The sequence below is a fragment of the Peromyscus californicus genome, unplaced genomic scaffold (genome assembly GCF_007827085.1).
Source record: "Peromyscus californicus insignis strain IS unplaced genomic scaffold, ASM782708v3 Scaffold_10__1_contigs__length_136768540, whole genome shotgun sequence".
NCBI classification, from domain to species: Eukaryota; Metazoa; Chordata; class Mammalia; order Rodentia; family Cricetidae; genus Peromyscus; species Peromyscus californicus.
In genome coordinates, this window is record NW_026294391.1 from 106516299 (window position 1) to 106540083 (window position 23785).

Sequence of the window (23785 nt, forward strand, 5' to 3'; positions counted from 1 at the left end):
CCTTTGGCTATTACTTTAATTCAAGTTACTATCAACTTTTTCTAGGACTGTGCTAGTGGACTGTTAAATGGCATTCCTGCCTCCAGTCTCTCTGGATGTTGTTACTGTTACAGCTATAAACTGGAAGCTGAAGAAAAATCAATAGCGGCTGTATGTGGCTGTTGGGCAAGAATTGCCACCGAAAAGTGGTTCTTTTCCCAAAGGGAATTGCTTGTCTCACATTGTCCTCTACACTCTGGCATCAGTGTCAATGGCTAGTGAGCCATCTTGCTAAAGGTTGTCACAACCAGGGAGTCTTCACAGCATCACTAGTGTTGCTGTAATAACCATTTAGGAAGTGTCAGTAACTAATGATCAAAAGGAATCAGCATAAATTTTACTTAAGTTGGCTTGAAGAAGCAAAAATATCTGTGTATCCCTGGTGTGTCATTAAGGAGAAAGTACTCTATATTCTTTTGGGAAATGCATGTTTGAAATGACATTCAGATCTGCTTAATGCTATACCTGATATTAACCTTTCTGAATTATTTTTTGACAAATGCATGCTGTCTCTTCAGAAACACTTTTGTCCCCCAAAAGAGCTTTGTTTCTCAATATAGATCATTTAAAATATTATTTATAAAAATATAACTATATCACCTTTTTCTCAATAATATTCATTTTCTATTTTTTATTTATAAGTTAGTAAATTCTAAACCACTGAAAATAATATAATAAAATGTACCATATTAATTTTTGTCACATTCTTGCTGAAGATTTATTTTGGCATGTCTGTTAGATAACACCTAGCAAGTCTAACTATTTTAGTACCACCTGCCAATATTCATATGACTCCTAACCTATCAATACCACTTACTATTTCTCTGGCTTATCAAAGATGTCTCAGAGAGTATATCTTCAGTATACTAATACCTTCCAAATAATATCCCATTATTTAAATATTAGGGAAATACTCGTTTCTTCCCTTTCTTTCTCTACTGACTCATTAATTTGGACACTACCTCCACCATTTAATGCAGGCACTGTTATAAAAACACTAAAGTGGATTCAATCTTCATTGAACTTCTGAGTAAAGAAAGTTTCTAGAAAGGAAGTTTTATGCTTACTCCCCAAAACCAAACATCTCTTCCCTTCAGGTTCAAAAGATATTTATAATGGAATACCATGATTAACTGGAAAACAAACTCCATCCAACAGGACAAGGGTTGCTAAAGCTGTCATAAATAGCTTTCAGTGACACAAATGATACTGAGTATCTATCACAATAGATTAGTTTACAGGGATAAAGTAATCCTCATTCATTTTATCTAGGTCATCACAAAAAAAAACCTATATTAATTTGCATTACCTCTACTTAATGAAATTATACCAGTTCTTATGACAATTATGAGGATGGAAAAGACACAGTAGGAGAAGGTAGGAAAGAATGAACAAGAATTGATTTTGCATGTTAAACAGAAAGGTAGAGTAAGCTGGATTAATTAATTAATTTTTGCCACTTTCTCTGACTCTATTAATAGTCATTATACCCATAATTCATATAAAAATTATTATATACCAATACTGAGAAGTGTAAATGAATATCTGAGATACTGTTTTACTTATAGGGTGCCCTCTCTATAGGAAGTCTAAATGAATTTTATTATGTAGCATGGAAAAAGATAATGAAAATTGAAAAATATAGACACTTAGATTCCAAATGCCTGAAAATGGTTGTCCTAGCCACTTTCTGAATGCTTTTAAAAACCACAGTTCCTGCCTTTGGAAAGAAAAGCAATTTGTATAAGTAATAATTCAAATGATTTTGTGTCAATAGCACTTGAGTTTGGGACATGTAGAATATTGTGACATGAAAATACATAAACATATATAATAGCATTTCTGGCAAAACACATCAATATCTGTTCCATATTCTATAAGTTACTTGTTATAGAGTAGACTAATTACATGCAGTATTTTATATAAAAATACATTGGGAATTTTTAAAACCTAGGCTATCTTTAATTATACATTTTAATTATAAAAGCATTGCAACCTCCTTACAGAACAACATTTAAGTTCACATAAAACACTTTAATAATGCTCATATTTACACTATGAGGTGATCAGACTTATTATTTCTTCTGTGAGTTATGTGTACAGCACAAACATGTGTGCACGTGGCTATAGTTAGGCGGTTATGCACATGCATATGTAAAGACCTGAGATTAAAATCATGTGTCTTTCTTGAATTTCTATCCACCTTTTGTTTTCAAAGACAGTCTCATTGACCCTGAAGCTCATCTATTTAGATAGGCTGGCCAATGAGCTTCAGGGATTCCTCTTATCTCCATCTCCCATTGTTCCTCAAGGTTGGAGCTAGAAAGATGTACAATGGGGGTCTGTACTCAAATCTTAGTAATTGTGCAGCAGATGCTTTACCCACTAAGTCATCTTCCCAGCTCCAGAAATAATATTTTTACAAAGTTTTGCCATATGATAAATGTAAATATCAACCTCATCCAAGTTGCTAACATTTCTTCATAGTATCAGCTGTGATCATTGTAGCTCATTGTGTGTGGGATAGGGTAGTGTGTGTGTGTGTGTGTGTGTGTGTGTGTGTGTGTGTGTGTGTGTGTGATTATCTGAATATATTGTTTGTATTTTCTCAGGAAACCTTTGAGAAATAAACTGAAATACTGAGGCTTAGAGACAATATATGAATTTCTTATCACTATACTACTATTAACTGTAATAAAGTCAGTAACTATCAGTCAAGGCCCTGGAATGTTAGTGTAATGTACTGACAGTGTAAATTAAGAGGCTCATGATACACATGCTATAGCATATTAAATTTAGAGATTACAGAAATATATAATCTTATAATGAGAATTTTCTATTAATGGGGTAACAGGACGCTTAGATAGGAAGGTTGGTATATCTTTAATGTGTCTGTGAAATGACTTAACTATAGTTAAAAGTACACAAAATTGCATATTAGATGATAATGTAAAAGAATCACAAACTTTTTCTTTGCCATATTGAAATTTCTAGACCTATCATCGGGGGGCTGTAACTTTTCAGTCTGAAGTAACGCTGTTGTTTTCTGTTCACATTTCCTTTTCAAAAACCAAACCTTGCAGTATAATCTTCAGGGGAGATTTGCAAATAACTTGGGAGTCAATATCCATTCCTTTTTGGGTTGGATGCCTAATATATTATTTCATTCAAAAGATAGAGTAATCTGTGGTGACTAAACAGTCTTTTCAGTATACTAAGTAAAATGTAAACATAGGCACTACGCATTGAAAAAATGTATATACTGGCCTAACCTTTAGCCCAAAGTTGCCTGAGTAAAAGAAATAACAGAAAAATTCTGGTAAAATTGAATGAACAAAAAACATTCCAAAGTAGCTTTGAACAGTCAACAGAGCCTTAAAATGCATTGTTCTAACTGTCTGTTGGGCAATAGCCTATATAAAATGATTTTGTAATTGCATTCTCATTCTCCGTGGTCAAATGTTCACATCATTTTAATCACTGTAGGAAAAGGATGCCTGATTCCACTGTGAGTAAAGGGATCAATTAACTAATGGGGCACAGAGAACCTACTTAAGTAGTCTCTCTATGTGAATTTAATGGTACCTTTTAGGGTCAATAACTTATATTTTTATAAACTTTGCAGTATAAATACTTTGAGCCTATAATCATCTGTGATTTGTAACTTAAAATTAACAATGGGAAAGGAGCCCACCAAACGTAGACTCTTTAGTGATAATGAAGAACTAAGGAGGTTGGATGCTTTTGTTTTCTATATTGTTTGTTCTTCCATCACACTTCCTCATGAACTCATCAACATAGTACAGGAAACTCTACATTTGCAGTGAGGAGACCCATATTTAAGGTCATTCTCTATACCATTCTACCTATACAGGTCTATATAAGTAATTTTCTAAATTAGGAGTGGTAAACCTTGCTCTGTATGTGTGATTGGATTGGTTCTCAGATCCAATAGCATAACAAATCAAAAAGGATTCAAACCAAATTTTAATAATCTAAGACCACATGGAATTAACTGAGAAGTTGTTTTGTTCACTTTGTTCATTACCTGAATACACCAGAGATCAAGATCTTCAAATCCAAGGTTTGAGCGTTCTAATTTTCCATGTTCCACCCAAAGTAAATAGAGAAGCCAAAGAAGACAAATAAATCCATTACAATTTGGTGTCAAGGGATATGTGTTAAGATTATTCTATCTATTCAAACACACTTTCATTACTTCTGTTGGTGTGGTTTTGTGTGTAGTTGTAAGACATTTTCTCGGAATTGCAACATTTTCTCCAAATGGAAACATTTGCTCCTGGAAGGAAAGGGGAGGCTCTCAAGCCTCAGGAGGTAAACAAAAGGTCACATGTCCTGAAGAACAGAAGTGGAACATTCTTGAGGGCCCCCACTCAGCAGTATAAAATGGAGTAAATAGGAGCTTGGAGTGACAGACTTTGAGCAGCCAAACAGCAGAGAGAAAGAGATATTCAGACTGCAAGCTGCTTGCACACTGCAGAGAGAGATTTCCAGGATTGCAGATTTACAGGAGTACACATCAGTGTTATGGTTGGCTTTTCCGAGATGCAGCCACTTTTGAGTTATTAATGCTCCTTTTAAGTAACCACTCAGCCATATGTTAGTAAGTCCAATTAAACAAAACAAAACAAAATAAACCCTCATTGGTCCATCAGATTTGGCATTTGTATAATTGTGACTTTGGTCTATTTAGGGCTCCCTTTCTTAGGTGACTAAACATGTCTATTGCATCTCCTGAGGAAAAATCTGTCATACAAAAGCATGTTGTACATGCAATTAAGTACACGGACTCTGTGGAAATAAATGTACTTATTGCCATCTATGTCTATAGAATTTTTTTGGGACAAGAGCATCTTTTAGAGTTCTGAAACCTTTTGAGTTTGTACTTGTTGTAAAGACTTATTTAATCACTTGGTATTTGGGACTTTCCTCAGCCTCAGTGGTCAGTATAGGATCCAAGGGTACATGAAAAAATGTATAATAAGCATTTCCTTAATGAGTAAGTTACCCCACATATACTTTTGCTCTGTCTTTCCTCTGTCATTATATATAACATCCATGGAGATTTTTGCTCATAAAGGGAATTTTTATTTTCATTGTTTGTACTTAGTGTTGGCTGTGGTAGCAAATGAACGATAGTAAGTCATGCCCTTATATTAAGTGAAGGACTTCACTTAAATATGGGCAGATGTTGTGAAATATTTGTAGAAAACAGAATATGGCAAAGGTAAAGTGAATTTTCAGGAGTAATTAAGGTCCCAATTAGTTGACTTTGGCTTAATCAAAGGACAGTTTATTCTGAATAGATCTAGTATAATCAGAAAAGTACTTTCAAAGGGTATATAGATCATCCCTGATGTTAGAAATTTGAAGCAGTACAAACTTTTTCTATTCTTGATTTGAAGAAATAAGCTGTGATGTACTTGCAGTTATAAATAAATTTATTCTGCAGGAACTGTGTGTAGATTATTCCCTAATCAACCTTCAGAGGAGGTTGATAAGTCCAACCAATACTCTAACTACAGCCTTGTGTGGAGCTAAGAAGAAAAACGGTTTGTCATCTCCATTCTTTTGACTTGAGAAATTTGTGAAATAATAAATTGGTTTCATTATCAGTCATTCGTATTGTAAGAATCCCTTATTTATCCAGAGAAAAGGAATACAGCATGTATATGTATTCAGGTCATCCTTAAGAGTAAGCAGTTTAAGGGGAAAAACTGCATCTTTTGCCCCTCTGTGTGTGGCTAGTGCTTGGGCAACGATACCACAGGAATGCTTGCAAGCTTAAATGAATGGCTTCTACTTGAGTATTCGGTATTATACTGTACCTCCTGCTGAAGTTGTTTCCTACTAAGGATGTAAAATGCAATATACTGACTTCTGTTTTGTCACATATTTTTCAGCAGAGTGGCAAAAATTAGACACACATGAAAAACAGTAGGAGTTGTGTACCTACTTATCAATGCATGAAGCTGAAAAATGACCACATTCCTTCTAAAGATGGCAATAATGTAGGAAGAAAAAATAATTCAGAAATCCAATTACAATGAACTGACTAACAAACTGGCTATGGTGGCCATACTTGGCTGGCATAAATCAGAGTTATTTTCCTCTCTCTTAATTTGCTTCACAGTCAGGCTTTGGCTTTGCTTTTAAATGAACTGGGATATCTAGTTTATATCTGACCCTCAGATATTTTTAAACAGCTTTAGCCTTATCTCAAAGCTATATATCCACAACCCATCTTAATTTCCTTACCTAAAATACAATTCTATGAAGGGCTAAGCTTCTGTTCAATGCCATGAACTTCCTCATGTTAGAAAATTCTCAAGAATATACTCCATTGAGGGAATTAAATGAACCTGGAAAGCAAGTAAGAGGTTAGGAAACTGTCCTGTCATTTGAGTCATATATTCTGAAATATTTTTCCTAAAGTTTCTCTAATCTAACAAAACCAAGTGGTCAGTCAGACATACCAATTGCATGCCTTTATGTTTCTACTTATTCTCATCTATCAACCTTGAATGTATTAATTTTCTAAAGCTCAAATCAACTGTAACATTTTGGAAGTACTTTCCCATATATAAACCAAAAGAAAGTGAGTAGGCCTCTTTGTCTCTGATTTTAAATCAGCTCATATATACTTTAATATGCTTTTATTACACTGTAATATAGAGGTTACTATTTTGTTTGCTTCTTTATGATGTGCTATCTTCTTCACTGGAAACACACTGAGTATAAAAATTATTCTTTATGTACAATAACTGTCCTCTCATTCACTATAGTTTCTATCACAATGTGTTATTTCTTCATGTGGAGTGGGTTGGATTAGTCAATTGACTTTCTGTTTTTGTAGTTGCTTGTCAACTTGACACAAGCTAGAGTTTTCTGAGAACAGGACTGTAGGCAAGCCTGTAAGCTATTTTTTTTTTAATTAGTGACTAATATGGGAGGGCAGACCATTATAGGAGAAGGTGGCCCTGGGCTTAATAAGAAAGCAGGCTGAGCAAGTCTCTGGGAGCAAGCTTGTAAAAAGCACTCAGTCATAATCTCTGCTACAGTTCCTGCCTTGACTTCCTTCAAATATGGACTGTGATATGGAAGTATGAGCCAAATAAACCCTTTCTTCCCCAAGATGCTTTTGGTCATCATGTTGTTTCACAGCAATAGAAATCATAGCTAAGACACTTTTGATATTAGAATTCTAGAAGAGAAAAATGAATGAAATAACACCTTCCTGAAAAAGATGGACTTATTTCTTACAAATGACATTCCCAGATCTATGTAGACAGAAAAGGTCATATTAATTACAATATTCATTCAATGTAAGAGTCTAGGGCAATATTTTTCAGAGGAAGTGATATGATCTAAATGTTTGTGTCTTCCAAGACACACTAAATTAATATGCTGAAATCCTAAATCCGAGGGTGGGTATCAGGAAACATGGCCTTTGGAAACTGACTAGACCATGAGGATTTGCTCTCATGAATTGAACAAATGCCCTTAAAATGAGGTCTAAGAGAGATCTTTCACCCTTTACATTATGTGAAGACGTAGTGAGAGTGTACCATCTGTGAAGCAGATGGCCAGTCATTACATGACCCTGAATTTGCTAGCAGCATGATCATGGACTTCCTAGCATCCAGAACTATGAGAAATAAATTTCCTTTTTTCAATCAGCTACAAAGAATAGGGTATTTTTTCTTGTAGATATCCAAGTTGATTAAGACATGAGTCCTCCTATGAAAAGTTGCTATCTTTGAATACTCCAACCTCTTTCAGTCCTAATGATAGGTGATTAGTGTCTCATCTTAAGTACATGACAATTTTCATTTTTCATAATGTCCTAGATTCCATGAAGGAAATGGAATAAGACATTGTTCTGTATTTAAAAGTCTTATGCAGTATATTTGGGGAGACAATTGTAACATGAAAAATGTTTCAGATAACTAGATGAAAATAGATAATCAAGATGGTATGAACATGTAAAATACAGCCTCCTGACTATATACACACTATGGAAAAACTAAGAAAATCCTGTAGGTATTAGGATCCTTGTAAATACATCATGGGCCTTAAAGCATAGGTAGAATTTTATAAAACAAAGAGAATTAAAATAGAGGTCGCTAAGACTTTAGTACTTCTCAAAGAATTCTGGAGCATGCAACGAAATTGAGAGACGATCATCCTAAAATCCTCACCTTATATGAGAAACAAACCCAGACACAGCAGCTGACTTACCCAAGGTCCCACTGTGGATATGTGTAGTGCTGGAAGTGATTCTGCTGTTTCTATCATTTTGAGTCGTCTCCCACAACCTCGCTTAAATTACATAGAAGCTGTTGTTTGTTTTCCATTTATGTCAGGGAAGATGAGCTCAGATGCATAATTTCTCACAGAAAAAACGCCCTGTTAAAACATCGTCTAGACCAGTTTTTTTTTTTTTTTTTAACCAGAAACTGGAAATGTTGACGCTATAATCATAAAACCTCGACCAGGACTATTGCATTTGAAAACCAACTGGGGAAAAAATGTCTTCTGAAGAGAAGAAGGCATGAAACATATCTATTATAGACTTCCAGTTCCAGACATTTGAGTTACGTCATCATACATACAAGGAACAAGATTTCCCCTGAAATTTAAGTGAGCTTATTTTATGAATGAATTAGACACTTTTTCTCCTCTACATTAGCTAATGGTTTGAGGAATTATACTTCCCAGCACAGATTATAGTGATTTCTTTCTGTTTTGCATGCTGATCCATGATACGCAGCATCAACTTTAATTTATGTTCAAGCAACATCTGAGCTGCAAGAAACTCAGAGTACCGACATCCGGCATGATAAACCACATAGCTGTAAGCAAACTTATAAATTAAATTATTTAAGTATCCCCATTTAATTTTCAGCATCTCTAAGGACAAGATGACAGAATGAAGTGTGTCAAGCCCAAAGAAAGCAGCCTAAGCTCCTCTCAAACATGACATTTAAAGTAATTCGATAATATCCCACATTTTACGAATAGAACTGAAAACAGATTTCACCCTAGTAATATAATTTGCAGTACCCCAAGTAGAATCCTGCTATACTGTCCCACAAGAAATATAATTTAGCAAGGGCATAAATTGCACTTAGATATTAAATTATTATCTTAAATATATGACTATGTAGAAAAATCTCAGCATGGTAGGTACAGTCTAATATATTGAAGTGAATAAGGCAAGTCAACAGAAGATTTCCATTCTCCTCTTTTGGTTAGCACAATTCTGTCTCTGACATTCATTCATTAATGTATTCAGTGTTTTTGCTAAATACCTACAAGTGTGAGATGCTGTTCTAGGCACTGACTAGTTATTAGAGATAAAGTCTATATGGATACCACCTCCATGGAACATTTTATCTGAGCTCATTGGATAAAATGTTCTGACTGTCTATGTAAACCATTAGAAGTGTACCAATTTCATCCCTTTCCTTCTGTTTGTTAAAGATTTATCCATTTTTACTTCTTCTTTGTATGAGTGTTTTGAATGTGAAGCACATATGTGCAATGCCCACAAAGGCTAGAAGAGGATGTCAGAACCTTCGGGGTTACTGTTTGAGTTACTGGGTCCTCTGCAAGAACAAGTGCTCTTAGCTACTGAATCATCTCTCCAGCTCTCCTTTCCCAAAAATACATACGGCAACTTCCCAAAGAGAAAATACACACAGAAAGAAGAAGAGATATACTCAAAAAAAAGTTGGCTTTAAAAGTGACTTGATCCTTCTTACTGGGAGGAGTAAACTTCACTTCAGTAAACAGCAAAATCAAAACACACTGAGTCTCTTCCATGAGCAAAGTAACACACCAAGCTTTAGGAAGATATTAATAAGTGAGATGTTACACTGTATAAGGTGTAAGGAGGACAAAAAGTAAAAACAAAAGAGGAAAATATAGAAATGAACTTTACAAAGAGATGGTGGGCTGTGATGTCTCACTGTACATGAAAAACAAAGTAAAATTTTTAACTGGCCGATGCTTACTTGGTAGATTTCTTAGAATTTGGAAGTATAATGTGTCTGATACTAGACACATTAACAAATAGTATTATTCTTTAAACTGACCATTCATTTATAAGTTAGCCCTGTTAGTAAGTTCTATATAAATCACTGATACATGAAACTTGATGTTCCCATCAGTAATGAAGGAGGCATTTTTATTCAAATATAGCAAGATGTTCAGCTCCCAGGATAAAGATTAAGTGAAGATCTCTTTTTTTATTCCGCAGACAAAGCAGATACCATACTTACAGTTTAGGCTCTCAGGGACAAAAATCTTAATGGAGGCCAAGATTTCTTCAGACTTTATGGAAATAACCTTTTAAAAAGTTTTCATTTGATGGTTCCTCTCTATGGCACTCTGATTTCTTTTTCCTCAGGTCAGAGTATTCTTGACAGGCCTCCCACTCCTTTGCTATTCTTTAATAGTACTGTGATTTCCTCACTTCTCTTTCTAATGAATATTTCATCTGTCTGAAGGAATAATCATTGCATGTTTACGAAATGACAAAATGACTTACAAAAATGTATTTAACTGAAAATCAGCTTTTCTTAAAATTACCAAAGGATCTCCTTTCAGCTCTTTCTTCCACCTCCTCAAACTACTGTCAGCAGTAAAATGAACATTAACTTCATGCACTCTTATGATTAAAAGTATAGTCTTGCTACAAATTAGAAAGAACAGATGACACAATGACACATCCTCCAAGATCCTGTGGCAAGCTTAGTAAAAATATTACAGCATCAGTCCAGGTTCTTCTTAACAAAGAAAGTTATAAAATTAGATAAAATTAAGGGCAGTGGAAATTTGTGTGACTTATAGTAGCTTATATTGAAAAGACTGAATGATATAGCTTGTATCATTTCCATTCCAAAGATCTAGTCCACTGTATCATTTAAAATGCATCCTTTAAAATTAAAATACACATGCAGATATACAAATGAATCTGGAATAAAAATACGTAGCTAGTATGTTTTCAGAAAACATCATTTAATTATCCAAGTTATATTGTTTCAGTTGATATTTGTCACATCCCTAGTAGAAACAGGATGCTATTTGAAGATCACTAATTTAACACCTATTCTATAGAAAATGGTATCACTTCTTCAGCTTATGTATCACATGTTATAGGACTACATTTCCCTTTTGTACTTATTTCAGAATTTTTGTCATTAGTTTTCTTTCTTTCTAAATGGAAAATACTTCAATTCTCAATATTTCTTGGAAGTGGTTTAGGATAGTGAAATAGTTTTAAATTTATTATGGTAAGATGGAGAACTATGAAACAGTCTTTGGTTTACAGAAAAGGCACATAGTTATATTCATTTGTAAGATTAGCAATATCAAGGAGTTGAAATAATAATAGTTTCATGGAAGAACTTCTGCTTAGATTTTCTAGAAACCAAAAGCTTCATCTCCACCAACTCTCACCCCACTACCTAAGCATCCTGTTGGTAAACATGCATGCCTTTCAGATTATAATTTATCTGTAGGAATTTACCAAATTCTCCAAGCTTTGTATTTAATCTTGTAGGTGCTTTTCCAGTGTTTCTGTCCTTCTACCTTTTTGTTTTCTGGGCTAGACAAGTACCAACTGAGCGATGTTTCTATTTTCCTTGAAAGGTCATAGCTAAATGTTACAAGAAACTGAATTCAATCTACAAGTTAGGTTCATTATGAGCCTTGAGAATGGAAGTGGTTGGATCTCTAGCCTATCCACAAATTACAAATATGTAGACACTCTAAAAAGAATAAGTGGCACAGTTCATTATTTTCCATTGAAATTTTGATAAAAAATGTTGTAATTAGCTGTCATATAATATTTCTGCCCTCCACATTGAGAAAATTCTATAGATTCAAGGAACTATACAAGAATTGAGACATATAGTATATCAGAATGTGCATATCCATACACACATGAAAGGCAATAATACATGAGCAACCAACTAACCAATAATAACTTTCTTTTGCAACAAAATCAATTCTATTAATTTAAACATTTCACTTAACACTTAGGTGTTGCACCCTGTTTTAAGACAGTTTCTTCTCAAACTACCTTCAACCTTGAAGAGACAGCTTGTAGGTTATGAAAAATCTGACCATTACTAAAATAAGTCACAACAGAAAAAGAAAAAAAAATGAAAAGAAAGGACAATGTATATGGAAATCCCTTATTCTCTCCTTAATGCATGAATATTCTGCTATACTTTGATTTTCCGTTTTTAAAAAAAACATTAGTGTAGAAAAAGCTAGGTCATATGAGTGTTATGGGGAACACTCAAGGGGAACTTAAAAGTGAACATGTTTTGGAGTCACTGATCTATACTATTAAAGATGATTGTCAGCTATGAGCAAATTTAGTGCTCAGGAAACCTTATAAACGGTTTGACTGTAAATGTGCAGAAAGTCAGTAGATTATAGCGCAATCTGACTACATTTGTCACACACACATGCATGCACACACACATACAGTATTAGTTTAATATACTTATAGAGCAATCACTTGTTAGCGATGCATATGTATGTATCATGTATAACAAAGGATTCCGAAAGTAAGCAGCTACAGTAATAACAACAACTTCACACAGAGCTGGAGCTAGGAGAACCTTTGTCCCACCTCCACAGTCTTTGCAGTTTTGACCAAACTGACACAAGGCGATAAGCTTATTTTAAGTTAAATTCTAAAGCCTAATTTCTCTTTTCAAGTTCTCTCACTTAAATGTTTCTCAGGTTCCCCAAATTCAACAGATATAAAATGGGGTCCATTATCCTTCTTGTAGTCACAAAATCTGCAATCTCCCATTTTGCCTTTGAATAGCACCAATGCAGATAATACGAGTTAGGTGGTAACAGCAGGAACCAGCACAAAATACAATGTCAAATTGTCTGCAAATATAGACTACAACCTGATCATAAATCCTGTTTAAAGATTTTCACCTGCCCCTTCATTGCTAAGGATATGAACATCTTTTTTTCCTTTAATCTATGCCTAAACTGCCTGTTAGAAATACTGGGTATAAGCATCATGTGTAAGTTCTTTTAAGTCCTTCTTTTAAAGCCTGTATCTATTAAGTGACCTATGATGGTCAGTTCCACATAGCATATTTAAAAGCCCATCATCTTCAAAATGTATTCCATGGACCTGTGTCATCAGTATCCACTGAGAACATGTCAGAAATAGAAAATTTTAGCAATTACTCAGACCACATTAAGTAGAAACTCAGATGTGTGGATCAGAAAATTTTGTCTTAGCATGTCTTCCAACTAACTGTAATGCATACTCAAGTTTGAGAACCATGGATGAAGTATGTCCTTCTGCCATTATCCGCATAGCTAATTGCATTTTTGTCATTTTTTCTTGTGTATGGAAATAGTCTTCTGACTGGTTTTGACTCCTCTGTGATATACTACCAGAAAAGTGAACTCTATATCCTAAAAGTGGTTATTATAATCTTGCCCTAGTTACTCCTTATCAATGTTAAATTATGTTCCCAGGCAGGCCTATTTTAAAGGCTACCTTATTGCAAGCCAAAAGATCAATGTTAATAAACAATTTCTCAAATCTCACAAACATTAGAACATTTGCCCCTTAGCAAAATGAGGTGTCCCTTAGTAGGAAACATGCTACACATGTACTTATATAACTGTCTGAAGCAAAGGTCTTTATATTGCCCAGCATCCTTTTTTTTATTATTATTTTTCAAGACAGGGTTTCTCTATGTAGCTTTGCACCTTTCCTGGATCTCGCTCTGTAGACCAGGCTGGCCTCAAACTCACAAAGATCCACCTGCCTCTGCCTCCCAAGTACTGGGATTAAAGGCGTGCACCACCACCGCCTGGGCAGTGTCCATATTTTACAATAAACTTTATTAGTATACCCTTATTGCAGTTTTTTAAAAAGACCATGAGGTGGCGTTTTTGGGGGGTGGTCATTCTTTTACTTAAACATTTTTCCACCCCTACCATTATGTTCTTATGGTAATATTAAATTGTCGTTCAATACTCTAACCACCCATATTTACAGATCTACTATTGCCAGCATTATCTCATTTGTAAAGACTTTCCAATGCTTTCTAATCAGTTGCTGCTGATTTCCTCACCAGATTAAATTGTCTCCAATTTGTTTCCTTACTGTATCAATATTAATAGTGTGAATCATAGCCAATATTCACTGAGCATGAAATATACTATTTTATATGCTATACAGTTGTGCAAATTACTTTATATGCTATGTGTATTTCACTATAAACCTCACACATCTGTGATTTATTAGGCATGATTATTGTCTTTATTGTAGAGCTAAAGAGACAAAGTCTTAGAGATTTTCTCTTTTACCTACTTTCCCAGGTTGAACAGTGAAGTATACGACAGTATTGATTTACTGCTTGTACTTAAATCCTAAGCATATAGACTTAATCTCTACACCAAAAATAAATATGGTATAAGAAAATAGGTATTGAAAACACTATGATATTAAAGCTGACACACTCAAACTACCAGTAGTTTTCAAAAGGTGGGAAGGAAACGAAGGGGATGGGGCAAGACAGAGTTCAGGAAGGGGAGGAATGATCCTTGGCTACAAACACATTTCTGAACCCTCACTGTAAGCAGCAGGCCAAAAACATAACACTAATATTTCACATTATGTTCAAATCTCCACCTTTTCCTTCTCAGAATCTACATGTCAGAAAAACATGTTAGGAATGTAATAGCTCCACCCTTTTCACTGCTGTAGGTGTCCCCAGAAAGAATAAGAAAAATGACTACTTCTTATTGAACCACAATCCTTGTAAGCTAAGCATGAAAGGAGAGGATTATAGGGCAAGAAAATGGAAAGAATGTTCTCAAATGATACATAGAAGGAGTGGGGAGAGGTCTAACTTCTACCTGAGAATAAGAATGATATAAATTGTCAGGGTTTGCAAGGACCTAACAAAAAACAACAGCTCTGAAGGACTATCCTAAAGGATATCTGGGGCTTGGGTGGGGGTAGGAGATGATCACTGGACAAGATATCTCAGAAGTAACATGAACTGTGTCTATCAGCAATGATGACTGGATTACAACGAAACACTTGCAAGCTTTCTCAAGAACTTCATCGTAGTCTAATAAATTAGTGAAATTTTGATGATATGAAAGAACCCAGAACTATCTTAGAGTCCGTGCAGTCAAAAGTCTTAAATGGTTCTTGATAGGCTAAAATTAGTTTAACAGCAGGGTGAATTTCTTCCTTGAGGCTTCAGAGTATAATATGCATCCTTGCCTCTTTTAGCTTCCAGAGGCTGTTCAATATTCCTTGGTCTTTTTCTCTATCTTTAAAAGTGCTAATGTCAGGTCAAGTTCTTCTCATGCTGTAATCCTTTCTAGGTCTCTATTCTGTCACCTTTTTCTACTTTTAAGGAGCATGTAGTTATATTGATTCCAGACAGATAATCCAGATAACCTGTGTGACTTACAGTCATGTGATTAGCATCTTTAATTCTGTATGCAATCTGAATTTGTCCTGTCATATAACATGGAATTGTCATAAATTATATGATCTGTGACATATATTATATGTGTATGTATGTATGTATATATGTATCAGCCCTCAACTGCACACCATGTGATTCTGATTATAGAACATGCCACTTGCTGATTCTTATTTCACTAGAACTTAGCATCATGCTCAGAACATTGTGGAAACTTAATGTGTGTCATAGTAATACATAAATAAATAAAAGTTCTTTTGGAAAAGAATAGTTGTAAAGTTGTATTTGTTACTTAGGTCACAGCTATACCTATTTCAAAAAAATTAATCTAGTGCTAGATGGGGTAAATGAATATATACTACTTAAAATCCATTTAAACTAGATGTCAGAGGCAATTTTAAATTATTTTTGACAAAAGAAAGCAGAGGACTACCTCCTTCAACTATATGAATTTTTATTTGTATTTCATTTCAAATCAATAAGGTGAAAGTCACTTCTAAAACATTATGATTCATCAACTTCATTTACTGCTCCTTCTTTTGGATTGATCAGATAGCCATCTTTATATAGTACCAGAATTGTTGGTATTTTATTGCATTGCCACATCTCATTATTATGTATTAAATACTATTATTTATAGCCACTACTTAATCTGATGTGAGACGGAAAAATTATTGAAGGCTTGGCACTTCAGGAATAGACATTTTATAGGGATGAAAGAATGACTAGGAAGAGTCAATGGACCTTCAGCTGCCCCTCAGATCATTAACTCCAAGTGGTTATTTGCTCCTAGGCACTGTCCTGTGCCCAGGATGTTATTGCTATGATATGTAGATGAAGGAGAATATATTTTGAATGCCTTAATGTGAACACAATGCTCATGAAAGGTGCCAGATTGAAAGCATTGGAGTTTGAAGTCATTGGGTTATGCACTCGGCTGATTTCAAGGTACAGAAAAATGCTTGACCTTGAATGACCACCTAGCAAAAGGGAAGAAACATAGTTTGCTGAACTTTAAGAGACAGAGAGAGAATCAGCATGGAAACATCCCACATTTAAGCCTTTTACCAAAAAGGAAAACTTGAAACTACTAGCTAAACTTAGACCTCCATCTAATTAGTATAATACCAATGCAAGTATGGGGTGGTGTGAGTGCTAGTGCTTTAAGAATATACAACTGCTTTATTTCAAAGAGAAACAAATATCCTATTACCAATTCATTTGAATCATTTAAAGAAAAATTTTAGGCAGCTGATTTGTACGTATATTTTGTATATTTTCAAATTTAACTACCAATCTTGATTCCATGTGGATACCTGAGAAGATTGCTTATTTTTGTGTGTGCATATGTTTGTTGGGGGGGGGATGTATCTGGGGATGAGTGTATGTGCTTGTGTGCACATTTGCATGCGGAAGGCAAGGTCAGGTGTCTTCCTCTCTTAATGATTTTTATATTGCTGGGACAAACTAATGCAACTTACAAAACAAAGCATTTGAGGGCTTATTGTTTCTGAGGGTGAGTCCATGATCATCCTTGCAATGAGTATGGCAGCAGGCAAGCATGCATGGTGCTAGAATAGCAGCTGAGACCTTATATTTGACCCACAAGCAAGAGGCAGAGAGAGAGAGAGAGCTAACTGGGAATGGAATGACTTTTTGAAACCTCAAAGCCCACGCCCAGCACCTCATCTCCTCCAACAAAGCCAAATCTCCCAATCCTTCACACACAGTTCTACCAACTGGGGATCAAATATTCAAATATATGAGTCTATGGGGGCCGTTCTCATGCAAACAACAACACTTCCTTAATCACTTTCAACCTTACTTTTTCAGACAGGATCACTCACTGAACCTCCTCCAACCCTACTGATTCAATGTGAATCTATTATCCATCAAGGCTTAAGTATCTTTCTAAGTACTACAATATACCATGCTTTTTAAAAGTGGGTTCAGAAATTCAAATCCAGAACCTCATAACTAAGCTACAAGAAATTTACAAAGGTACCAATCTCTCTAGACCCAACAACCCATCCCAACTTTGAACCATAGGATATTTTTTGGGGGGGTTTGTGAGACAGGGTTTCTCTGTGTAGCTTTGGAGCCTTTTGTGGAAGTCACCCTGTAGCCCAGGCTGGCCTCAAACTCACAGAGATCCACCTGCCTCTGCCTCTCGAGTGATGGGATTAAAAGTATGCATCACCACTGTCTGGCTTTTTGAGCAGGGTGAAAGTTGTTATTATTTGTCTCAAAGTTTTTAGCATAGATGAGAAAACTAAAGAGAATAACCCAAGTAGAAATGTATAATTAATAGAAGACTAAAGTAGAGTCCAGGTTTTCTGGTCAACAGCAAGGACCTTTGTACTATGCTATGTTTTCTCTCTAAAGAAGAAAACGTAGATGCTCTCTGAACCATCTATTCTGTGCCAGTAGTTTTTGTATAAGTGTGCATCCTTTAGGTCTGTCAGGGATATTTTCCCTTAATTATGCTCTATTTATTCACATTAACTATAAAGCTTTCTTAGTATGAAAGATATGTTAACATCACACATTAGGTACATATGCATCTTCCAAATTAAGAGAATTACTTTCACAAATGATGTAATATGTGAAAATCTTGACTTCTTCCCTATGGAAATTTTCTTGTAAATTTTTCACTTGATTTTTCTGATCATAATTTTTGTTGTATAATTATCTTAATCTTTTCATATTATTATTCTCCTAAAGATAGTATATCTAGAAGAATGATAAATAGAATTATGTGTAATATTATCACAATTGGTCAATATATTTTAAGTTCATGTTATAGGTTTGTTATAACTAGTTCAGATCCAATTAATGATATATTTAATACAATATTTTTATTTTTAGTATATTTTTCAAAGTGTACTACAAATTCTAAGATTTTGAAGATTTCTGTTTTTTTTTTAGTATACTTCTATATTTATGTAGTTTTAAAAGTATCAAGTGATGTCAAAGACTTACCAGCTTACCACAAATTCAGATCATCCTTTCTTTTTTCCCACTTGGACTAAGAATTCATATTTGATTAATGGTGTATAGCACTGCCACAGATAGGGACCAAAATTAAAAACAAAACAAAACAGTGGTATCTATTCCCCAGTTACTAAGAACTGAATAATGACTAACATTTTAATAAAACTAGGAACCATAAAGTATGCTACAAATCTTTCCATATTTTCTCATAAATTCTAGCAAACAGAGGACTGACTCTAAAAGCACTTAGTACTCTTGTTGAATAATAGCTATATTAGTTACTTATGATTTTTCATGGTAGTTTCTTAGTGAATGTTCATTGGACGTGTGGATGGATAGATGATGAAAAGAAGAAAAATGGAAGGGTAAACAAATTAATGCAATAATTTAGTCTATATTCAAAAATTTATATTTAAATATTTCACTTGTGACTTTTAAAAGAATCATAACACATATTTCAGGGGGTAAATTTTATTCTGTAGTACATATCCTGAATGGAAATATTTGTTCCATTGATAGGGAGAAATGACATATTTATTGTAATCCATGAGAAATATTAAATAATTTGCAAATATCCTCATTGGCAAGTGCTATTCCCACCTACTCTACAGAGGGTCTGATTAGTCATAGAAACTCCTGGCTTTAGTTTCTGTGTATAAAAAATGGTCACATATTAATTCAAACTTGTAGGGCAGTTTGAACATTTTATTTTGCAAATATTCTTACACTAATAGGGTTCATAAACATGTTTATGCATAAAATGAACAAATATTTTGCAAAAATTTTAAAGTATACATTTCAATTAAAAGATGTTCAATAAATATACTCTATTATATCAAAAATTTCAAATGAGATTCAACATACCTTATTAGATCCAGAAGAGAAGTTAAGCAGAATAAAGGTTACCCTTGTAATTCCTGTAAATAAATTAGGCCAAATTATCTTTCAGATATATGTACAAACAGTTCCAATGTAGTACTTCTATGAGGAAGAAGGGTTGATATATACAGGCTGAGAGGTAAGTCCGGAGGTGGGACTATATGTACAGCACAATTTATTTTCTCATTCACAAAGGAAGTGGTTTTCTTGTTTAAAGGTCCGCCTGAAACTTCAATTACATTAACTACACTGCTAATAGAAGGAGTTCTGTTTTTATTGTTTTACTGTGCATTGCATGGAATTTACTTCTTAAGCATGTGGGCAAATACTCTACCAATGAGTCACACTCCAGGCTGAAGACTGTTTTAATTGCAGAGTATATACATAGCAAAGTATGGAGTACTTGTCTATTCCACATACAACCTCATTTAATTTCCATTCAACATTTTGAGATGATATGATATCACAAAGTCATTCAAAACATAAAGTTTATAGTGACTGTAGTTTATTAAGGTATAATAGTCCCTTTACTATACTGAAAGCCTTTAGATATACATCTATTTCTCCAAATAATTGTTATAAGTTTGGAAAACTGAGGCTCAGAGTTTCAATGGCTAGCACTAGTGCACTGAGTCATATCTGTGACACGTTACAGAGCCAGCATCAGGATACATGTCTTTTCCTTTTGGTTTCATTCTTTGATTTGATGCCTCACAATGCTGTCATTATATAACACTTATAAAAATGAACATAAAATGTGTTTAATGATTACTATGCTTAGTACTAGGACAAATAAAATAAACCACACTAACATACTCTACTTCCTGTGATTCATATCATATGCAATATATAATCTAATGATGGTTAACATATGAACTTAAAAAAACAAGTAATGTAAATTGATAGATTTATGGAAAGCAACTTTTCAATAGATGTTAAACTTTTAAGACATGCAGTTCTTTTGAATTTTTTTAAATTTTATATTTATAAAGAAATAATAAGAATTGTCTACAAAGAGTTACATATAATAATTTGCATGATAAGTAATAGAAACTATCTAAAATCTAATAATTAGAATTTGGTTAAGTAGATAAAATCATAATTACATGATGAATTACTAAATAGACCATAAGTACCATACAGGGACAATTAAGACATGCCACTTGTTTCTCCATCTAATTTCTACCTATGCTTCTAAATAACGCTCTGAAGAGACTGGAGAGGGGGAACGATTAATTTTTCCTCCTCTCCCATCTCTCTAATATATATTTTTATTGGTTTAATCTCTCTCTCTCTCTCTCTCTCTCTATATATATATATATATATATATATATATATATATATATGTATTTATATGTACGATGTATTTTACTAATAGAAAGTTTTCTCAAAATATTGGTAAATAAAAACCACATGATAAAGTAATTATAATGCAAACAGTATAGAAAACTTTAAAATACATGATTCTCATTTGTGTATATTACATTATCCAACTTTTCTGTAATGAATGTATAGTCATGTAGTAAGACATATATTTTAATCCCTTGAAAAACCCATTATAGAAAAGGTAATATTGTGAATCAAAGCAGAAGAAAAAGAAAATGTCAACTTTAAACTTTAACATTTTGATATTTTATGATTGACATTTAATTAATCTTGTGGCACCAATTTATCAATCAACTAATTGCCAAATCTAATACTTTTACATTTGGAGGAAATTCTCAATAGTGAAAAAGAAGTCTTTTGGGGACTATACTAGGCCCTCTGCATAAATGAGACAGTTGTGTAGCTGGGTCTGTTTAAGGGGCCCCTGGCAGTGGGATCAGGATCTATCCCTGGTGCATGAGCTGGTTTTTTGGAGCCTATTACCTATGGTAGGACACCTTGCACAGTCTTGATGCAGCAGGGAGGGGCTTGGAGCTGCCTTAACTGAATGTATCAGGCTTTGCTGACTCCCTATGGGAGCTCTTACCTTTTCGGAGGAGGGGATGGGGAGAGTGAGTTGTGGGGGAGAGGGAGGCTGGAGGGGAGCGGGAGGAGGGATGAGAGGGGGATCTGTGGTTGGTATGTAAAATGAATGAAAACTTACTTAATAAAGAAAAAATGCTGTGAGTGTATCAAGACAAAAGACAATATTTAAATGCATTTTTTAAAAAATGTAGACCAATAACATCATTGTCACCTTTGAAAAAATCACTAAAATGACCTTGTAATGATAATAGAGTATGATATTATTACTAATGATTTCCATGCCCAATGTACTATATATAAATCATTCATAATAGACTGAAGTAGTGCTCTTGATTAGTTGCAATCTAATTGCTGGATGTGCATTTTTCAACACTGTTAATGCTGCTCAAAAAGACATAGTTCTGCTCAAGTGTTGATGTGGTTCCATAATAGTGCTAAGTTAGAATCTTTCAAGGGAAGACACTTCAGAAAGTACTGACATCTAGACTACAAAAATTATTCCTGTCTCTTCTGCTGAACACACCAGAGCAAGTCTGTAGAAATTGGCTTCATACCCATAAGGCTGATTCTGCAAGGAAGCTAGCAAAAAAAAATGTACTTTAAAAAATAAACTGTCCTATATGTAGCATTTTGGCTTGGTGAGGTACACAGAGAAATGGGAAGCAAACTGGCTTTAAAAAGATATAGCTCTTCTCTGCTCACTTCTGAATTGCTTTCCTGCTTTAGCCTTTAGAAGTGTATAGCCCCGTTTAAGATTATAGAGGGCCAGTGTATAGGTTGATCTATGTTAGATAACCCAGGTTACTTTCCATTGCTTACCAGCTCCCAACATGTTCCACTTCCCTTAACTTTTACAACTCTCTACCTCACCTAAGAGTTCATTTCCAAACAGAAGAAACTGTTGAATGACTTTATGTGGGAACCTCCATTTAACAAAAGGAAGACAGAATGCTGAGATTATTATCATTGGAATGAGACATATAATGTATACCAGATGCAAAACAGCAGAAGCCATAAACATTAGAAAGACAGCCCACATGCCTGGCAGAGGGAGTTAGGGGCTGTCTCTGACTCTGTTGCCTGCTCTTGGGACCCTTTCCTCCTATGAGGTTGCCTCATTTAACCTTAATAGGAAAGAAGGTGCCTAGTCTTGCTACAACTTGATATCCCATGGCTGGCTGATATACTTGAAAGGCCTGCACTTTTCTGAAGTGGAGGAAGAGGAAGTAGATGGAGTGGGGGGATTGAGGAAAGTGAATGGGAGGAGAGGAGGGAGGGAGGGGGAAACTGTAATTGAGATTGAAAAATTAATTAATTGATTAATTAATAAAAAATTAAAAAGACAGTCCACATAACTGAATTATGCTTTAAGAATGGGCTAAATCTCAACATCCAAGTCCTAAATCCAAATCTAGTTAGCTCATTAAGAGACCATTTAGTACAGACTTCAGATACTGCTAGCACCTCTTGTTTGATTTTATAAAAGAATAATATTCTACTACCATCATAAAGTAGTAGCTTAGTATCTCTAAATAATTGTCAGCCATGATTGGAGAGGAAATGAGTGAATTGATGGTAAGCAGATGAGACTTAAAAGTTTGATTCAGCCGGGCGGTGGTGGCGCACGCCTTTAATCCCAGCACTCGGGAGGCAGAGCCAGGCGGATCTCTGTGAGTTCGAGGCCAGCCTGGTCTCCAAAGCGAGTTCCAGGAAAGGCACAAAGCTACACAGAGAAACCCTGTCTCGAAAAACCAAAAAAAAAAAAAGTTTGATTCAAAATGTTAATATAAACTATGAATATATAGATATGCATATATGAAATATAGATGTGTGTGTATAGAATTGTTATTTTCAATGGATTTCAAAAGTATAATTCTTATTAAATTAGGAAAATGGTCAATTTTTATTTATTTTCAATAATTATTCAATTACTTAATAATTTAGCTGCAACAGTTATATTAACACCATTTCTATTTTCAAGGTCCCAGGTCGCACATAAGTAACTATACTTTCTTTTACTATTGACTGTATCTTTCCGTGTTGCTTCCTATGCTTTGAAAACCCAAATGCCATTTTTCTAACGGAACATTTACTCAAAGGCCTTGTAGAAAATAATTGTGTTAATAACAGAGACAGTTTCCCCATTACAATGATCAGTGTTCTTAGACAATTAATGGCGCTCCACTCTGTATTGTCACTTTTCTCCTCTGGGCCTAAAGAACTTTTAGGTTTACATTATTGGCTACAGCTTCTTTTCTTTCTGGCAATATGGACATTTCTAATGATGAGAACTGCCAAAAGTTGTCAATGCTATTTTTCTTCTTTTCCATTAGAGGTGACTGTGGCTGAATTGCCAAGTAATCTGTAGTCTAACT

General features: G+C 34.5%; 1 protein-coding gene across 4 annotated transcripts in view; it reads right to left on the bottom strand.

Moving 5' to 3' along the window:
- Window positions 1-23785, bottom strand: part of Tenm1 (teneurin transmembrane protein 1) — an 820708-nt gene that overhangs the window by 785517 nt on the left and 11406 nt on the right. For 3 of the 4 annotated variants that reach the window (XM_052738728.1, XM_052738717.1, XM_052738693.1), the window contains exon 2: window positions 19425-19477. The exons of the other annotated variant lie outside the window; for it this stretch is intronic. The gene's annotated coding sequence lies outside the window, so the exon portion shown is untranslated. The remainder of the gene's footprint in view (window positions 1-19424; window positions 19478-23785) is intronic. 4 annotated transcript variants of the gene reach the window in all.